We start from the raw sequence: 7839 nt of genomic DNA, 5'->3' as shown, positions 1-7839 counted from the left end.
CGCACCACACACACACGCGAACACCAACCCATGCACGCACATGACTTGTACACTCGTATAGTTTTTGAACCAGCTCTTCTTTCTCATCCATTATCACTTCATCTATCTTTTCCTCGCACTGCCTGAATGATGTGGCTCTGCATAATATAATCAAGTCACGACCTAGATGTCAGGAGTCATGTTGCACCACTTTCCTGGAACAAACATATGATATCCTCTGGTTGCAATGTTTTAAGGCCGTTGGGACGTTGGTTCCTCCACATATACCTGGAGATGACATCCTCATAAAACAATCCGAACGCGCGTTTTTATCGCTAAGGCTATTTGAAGCCTCAAGCTTTCTTCACACGGCCGAGATGTATCGTTTCAAACCATTTGGTACTTGGTACTCGGTACTTGGTTGTGGTTCCTCCAAAATACTCCTAATGGAATTTTAACTGGAGGTTGTGGTGGTTGAGGGTGGATTTAGGGAGTTTTTAGAATCGAAGCTTTAAATTTATCTGGGTCAGTTTGACATACCAGGGTAGGGTGGAGATCATTCCACGATGCAATTGTGCGGGGAAAGAAGGAGTTCTTGTACACATCGAGCCTGGAAGATGGTACCTCAAACTGGAAGGAATGTCCCCGTCTGTTCCTATTTGGTTTAGGTTTAGTGTTCGCTCGGGCGTCTATATCAAGTTTACCATGTAACATTTTGAAGAAACAGCTTAAACGATGTGCTTCGCGTCTCTCTTGGAGAGAATTCCATTTAAGTGAATTTAGAAGTTGGGTAACACTTGATTCTCTTTCATATGTATTTGTTACAAATCGGGCTGCTTGTCTCTGGACTCGTTCAAGGGAAGAGATATTTTTGGATGTGTAAGGGTCCCAGGCAGCGACTGCATAATCCAGATGTGGTCGAACAAGGGTAAGATAGAGTCTCTCTTTGACAGAAGTTGAGCAATGATGGAAATTTCGTCTAAGGAAGCTCAGAACCCCTATTGCTTTTGTTGTTGCAAGGTGAGTTTGGCTGTTCCATCGGAGATCATTTTGAATTACAACTCCGAGGTTTGGCATTGACGGTGCTTGTACGGAGTCTTTAAAGTGCCATCGACTTTACGACATGACGAGATATTTTATCTTACCATGTCGACTTTATAGCCTATATGTCGATATGACGAGTTATTCCATCTTGCCATGTTGACTTGATAGCCTAGATCTAATTATGTCGACATGGCGAGATATTTGATTTTGATATTTTATCTTGCCAAGTTGACCCATCTCATAATGCCGACAAAATACACATTGTCTTGGGAAAATAACGAATCTCGCCTTGTTGTTGACAAATAACTTTTTATAACTCGACTTGATTAGATAAAGGATCTCGCCATGTTAACATGCAATTTTTCAAAAGTCGACATGGCGAGATAAATATCTCGCCGTGTCAACAAAATAAGGCTATCAAGTCGACATGGCAAGATGAAATACCTCACCATCTCGTCAAGTCGATGGCACTTTAAAGACTCCGTATGTTTGAACGATCAAGAGAACTGTGATGGAACCAGGGAGTCTTCGTACATGACGCATGAATGTGTTACGTTAGTACGTTACACACGGATTGTGTCATGTCCTGGTGTACTACATGATATTCTGAATCATTTTGAATTCCATCAGCTCAGGATAAGATGATGATGATGACGATAATGAACAGCATATGTATCGCGTCATTTATCTGTCAAAACATTCAAAGGCACCGGTTCCCAAATCTGTCACATAATATCATTCACACAGTTGCTGGGAAAGATGGTGCTTTGTTTAAGATTTGAAGGTAACACGGTATCACTAAGTTGAAATAGTAGAGAATTCCAAAGACGTGGAGCAACTGACGAAAAAGCTCTATCCCCGTATTGGTTTTCATCCGGTAATGGGCACTTGAAGAATTAGTCCAGCGGAACTTCGATCTGTGATCTTCAATCTATCATAATTATTATTGTTAAAGGTCAAGTCCACCCCAGAAAAAAGTTTATTTGAATAAATAGAGGAAAATCAAACAAGAATAACGCGGAAAACTTCATCAAAATCGGATGTAAAATAAGAAAGTTATGACATTTTAAAGTTTCGCTTATTTTTCACAAAACAGTTATGTGCACAATTCAGTGATATGCAAATGAGAGAGTCGATGATGTCACTCACTCACTATTTCTTTTGTTTTTTATTGTTTGAATTATACAATATTTAATTTTTTACGAATTTGACAAACAGGACCCTCTTGTTTGAACCACAAAATGTTAAAACAATGGAATCCCATATGTTTAGGGAGGAATTTTTTTTTTTCACATGGCAATGAGGAAAAAATTAAAATATTTCACATTTCACATAATAAAATACAAAAGAAGTAGTGAGTGAGTGATGTCATCGGTCCCCTCATTTGCATACCGACCAGGATGTGCATATAAGTGTTTTGTGAAATTAAGCAAAACTTAAAAATGTCATTACTTTCTTATTTTAGATCAGATTTTGATGAAATTTTCAGCGTTATGCTTGTCTGATTTTTCTCTTTCTATTCAAAGCAGCTTTTTGTTGGGGTGGACTTGTCCTTTAACAAACATGGCTTGTGTATGCACTTGAAATGATGATGCTGTCCTTTGTAAGTAAAAAAAAAACATAGGACAAAGTTTGTATTTCTCATTTACCGATAGGTTACCATGTCGTGCATAACTCAGAACAGCTTTATGAAGCACGTGAGCTGAGTAAAATGGACATTTTTCAATAAGGGTCTGCATCCATTATGGAATGATGAGATTCTTCAATGGAAATTTTCAGTTGATAGCATTTTTTTTATTTTTGGGATCTTAGTAATTGCTACACACAAAAAACGAGAACTATTTTCCATGAGTAAAATTGTTTTTTACATAAAGAATTAAGTGCAAAAATTCGTAACGTATGTGTTTTTACTCTAGAATCTGGGTTTCTGTTACACCTGATCTTTTTTTCAAGGACATTACTTATTAACTACTTTTCTTGAGTATCCCTGTCAGTGAAAGTATGTAAAACAATCCGTACAAATGAGTTTTTCTTCAAGTTTGTAAGGTATGATAGCAGAACGGGTGAAAAAACTCACAGCCAGGTAAAGCGATAATCTGACGATTAACTGCGCTGAGAAAATGAGTAGTATATGACTCTTGTATGTGAGTTTTGGGGTGTTGAGATCATGCATCCAAGTAATTTTACTCGGATCTCGCGTTAATTGCTTGCGCGCACACGTGATACCGGCCAAATGTGCAGAGCATGAAGACTTTTCTGGTAAGTTCTACATGTCTTTTTATTTATTTTCCCCCTTTTCTTCTATAATTACTTTTCTTGACAATAATAGCTTAGACCTACATGTATGGGGCAAACATAAATGCTATTTATGGTGACAACAGGGTGCATTGATCTACATTCTCATCCATCCGAGGCTCACGCCTCTCGGTTTGGGTAACCACACACCAGCCTGTTGTTGCGCCGCTACCCCGGGGCCAGAAGGGAGTGAAGGCCAGTGTGCCGCTACGATTGCTGGAGTCATACAAACCGAGAGGCGTGAGCCTCGGATGGATGAGAATGTAGATCAATGCACCCTGTTGTCACCATAAATAGCATTTATGTTTGCCCCATACATGTAGGTCTAAGCTATTATTGTCAAGAAAAGTAATTATAGAAGAAAAGGGGGAAAATAAATAAAAAGACATGTAGAACTTACCAGAAAAGTCTTCATGCTCTGCACATTTGGCCGGTATCACGTGTGCGCGCAAGCAATTAACGCGAGATCCGAGTAAAATTACTTGGATGCATGATCTCAACACCCCAAAACTCACATACAAGAGTCATATACTACTCATTTTCTCAGCGCAGTTAATCGTCAGATTATCGCTAAAACTAATCAAGTGTGTAATATGCTCACATACTCAAAAAGTCAGTAAATATACTCATTACACTGGGTTAAGTTACTCATTAGATTGAGTTATTCAAATTTACTCACTTGATGTGTCACTATAGTGTCAAATGAAATATACTCGACAAGATGAGTTTTCAAAGTACCTTCATTGAGTGAAAGTACTCATCAAAGTATGTCGCTATAGTGTCAAAATTATTTTGACATTTGAGTACGATTACTAACACATGCAAGTTTCTGTTTTTTGTGTGTAGTTGTACGAAATTCAACTATTAGAATAATGATATAATTTAGGACCATAATCCCGTTACTTAATTTCCTAAAGCGCTTCGGGAAAATGTCGCTTTAGTAGATGTTAAATGTCATCGGATTCATTTAGTCTTTCCCGCACGATAATGTATACGCGTCCCCACTCTGTTAATGGGGGAATATTCCAGTCAGTCGCACACAGGTTTGATTTTGATGTGCAATACTGAATCTAATGAAGATATGAGGTTAGTGGAGTTGGAGTGGTTTAACTCTTAACATGGTGCGGATGAAAATAGAGAAATACATTTCTATGTGATTCCAATATTAACTAGTCTCTTTTTTTCAGAATTAATAGAGAAGGTTGCAAAGAGTCAGTTGTAGGCCTATACGTGTTTTTTTAATAAATATTTGCACCTTATGTAATAGTGAATCAAATGAAGTCATGATAATGATACCTTATGGGTTGTTTCACTCTTAGCACCGCGTTGATTATATTTTCTTCTAATATTTTCAAAACCGTAGAATAAACATCAAATAAATTGAAAAGGTTTAGATAATTCCTTCATATACCGTTTTTGTTTTTCCTTGCATACTACTGAATCTAAGGAAGATATGAAATTCGTATATCATGTCTTGGTTCACAAATAGCATGGTGCTGATTAAAACATTTCCTGGTCTTATCTAATTCGGAACCACAGAATATCCATGAAAGAAATTGAGAAGGTTGCTAAAATGACCGTATAAATCAGGGGCGGTGCCAGATAAATTTGATAGGGAGGGGAAAAGAAATAAAGGTGACGTCACAATTTCTTCCGAATAAGGGCAATCAGAGCTTTTCTTACTTCTTCCTTCCTTCTTCCCTTCCCTTGCTCGTTTCTTCTTTTCCCATCCCTTCCTCCTTTCACTGTTTGGAAAATCACAGGTGGTGATGTCCCCTGTATCCTGTGGCGCCGCCCCTGGGCGAATACACACTCTTAGAAAAAGAGAAGATGTTAATTGGAACCCCTTTGTCCCGTATTGGGAATCCTTGAGAAAAAGTGTACACGTTTTTTTACACGTGCTCAAGAAACTTAGATGATTTTATAAGAAACCTAGAAAAGTTACAAAGTGGCTGTTAAAGGTAATTTAGAACCAAGGTTCCAAATAAGGGACAAGTGTAGAACCCTCTAAGAACCCCCATTTTTCCAAGAGAGCCCATAAGCTGACCAATATATCCTCTTTTTTTTTTTATATCATAAATATCACAAAGTCTGACTGCATGATTAGTAATTTTGTGGTACCGGGTACTGAACGCCTTACCGAATTGACTGTGGTTTGATGAGGAATTTGGCAACCGGCATGACAAACCGAAACTGAACCGTCGGACTGTGCGGTACTTATGATATGCCGAACCCTGTCGGTTTCAAACCGGATTTCTGGACCACAATAGGCTACTTCTTAAACAAAGTAAATGACATGAATGAAGAATACTAAAATGATTGTATGGGGTATAAACACGTTTTGATTAGATTATAATGTATTCGTGGATTTAGGAATGACAATACCTCAATCCCTGTTTTTAATCTAGACGGATATCTGGTAACCGATCTCCTATGACCTATTTGAACATCTTTTACCACTCTCTTCGGTCATGCGCAGTGACTGCCTCTTTCAACTCTATCAAGTTTCAGGACCAACGCTCTACCACTCTTTCTCTTGCCTTCTTAGCATCAAATTTTCTCTTCTTGCTCTTCCTGTTGCTCCGTTCTCTAGAAAAGTACGACCACTCGATCAAACCGCAGATTGTGTGGTATGGGGCACGGGTAATCTTTTTAATATTTTTTCTTTCATTAAAATTCCTTTTTTTCTCGGCTAAGCCTGAAAAGTCTGTGAATATCAACCAATCTAAAGAAGGTGGAGGGAAATTTGTTCCAAATTAGCGTAAGTGCTCTCAACAAAAATGATTAAATTTTCAATCGCTATTCTTTTTCCTTGGAATAGTGGCGTCGAGGATCACTCATTTTGGAGTGACTTTGGCACACAAAATTCACTAGTTCACCAAACAAGTGAAAGTCACTCCCGATTAAGTGCATTTTGTTCACTTCCTCCGATGAGTGAACTTTTCACTCAATTTTCTTAAAGAGAGTAGATTATCGGCTGCATAAAATAACCACAAAGCAAGTTAGAATTCTTTACTCTTACATATTACATCAATAACGTCCCTTGAGCCCTTCTGAATGCTTATGAAGCAGGTTCGGTTGAGTGACAGGCGTCTAAGTGATTTGATTATCACGAGTCTCAGTTACTTTTCCCCCCATGATATGCAGTGTTATACTTAGCGCATGCGCCCTAAACACAATGTAACCCAGTTTCATAGAAGAGTTCAGTTATGTAAACCGAGCTTGAAGCTGATTTTAATAATATAGTCGACGCCTAATCGTGGCTAAGAGGTGCGACTACTCCATAAATTTATCAGGTAAAAGTAATAAAATGCGGTGTCGATGCTTCCCGTTCGTGCCGAGCTAACGGAGAAAGGAAGTCGAATGCAGGATGACTATAAATGATCAAAGATAATCTTATATTAACTTCACCCATGCGATGTAAATATGTGCGAAGACATGCTTCTGACATGAATGTCTGAGTGGAGCTGAGCTTAGCTGATCAAAACAGACACATACGCGATAAGTATCGCGAATAAAAACTTGCGAGCTCGAAATCGCAAAGTCCTATACGTATGTTCAATAATAGTGCACTTTCCCGTTAAAACAATAACTTGTAAAATTATGTAGAAAAATGTGAATAATTGTCGCTAATTTCCCCAAAGCTGTATGGATTACGCTCGATGACAAGTGTGAATAGCGGAATTCATATCCAAAAATACCACGAAACGAATGAGATGACTGAAAAAAAAAGAACCTGGAACCACGTACCAAAATTCAAAGTTTTGCTAAGATTTTCAATTTGCGATTAATGGTCTGTAATTGGCTCTCGAAAACAATACAATGCTCCGTGATTGGAGTAACCAAGAGAAATACTGCTGTTGGATGTCTCCACGGATGAAAAAGTTTTAATATGATGAAAAAAAAAAAATATCACATCACTGCAAGCAATAAGAGAAAAATTTTCACAATGGATCCATCATTTGTATCGCCAGGGCGTTACAATTAGAGGGATGTGAAGTGTCATCTGATGGGGCACGTTACACAAATCCTGTGTTTGAATACAACTCAGGATTTGTAGGTAGCTGAATTTTCAGCCAGTAAGACATTCTTATTTGGGACTAGTTTTGATTCATTTAAAGTTTGAGGGACTTATTTTGCATAAGTTTGCAAATGTTTTAATAACTTGCGAATGGGGCCTACATTTACTTAGTTATTTTTGCTTATGATACGTCTTTATTCGGGTTTTTTTTTGTCAAGGAAGCAATTGAAAAAATGATAGATATCAGCTCACATTCTTATGAGAAATTATTTCAATGAACTATTAAAAAACATCCAAATTAAATTCAGATTCATGTCTTCTTAAAGGACCTTTTGCTGATCACGCTACCCTTACATCACCAATTAACTATTAAACTGGTACAATTTTTTTTAAAGGAAAGTCTGGTTTTTATTTGTTCACTTTATTCCTCCCTAAATTGTACTTTGCATAAAACCTTTTATTCCTCATTTTCATTTTGTAGAAGCTAATCATGATTGTAG

The sequence above is a fragment of the Lytechinus pictus genome, chromosome 18 (genome assembly GCF_037042905.1).
Source record: "Lytechinus pictus isolate F3 Inbred chromosome 18, Lp3.0, whole genome shotgun sequence".
NCBI classification, from domain to species: Eukaryota; Metazoa; Echinodermata; class Echinoidea; order Temnopleuroida; family Toxopneustidae; genus Lytechinus; species Lytechinus pictus.
Note: the sequence above shows the minus strand (reverse complement) of the source record.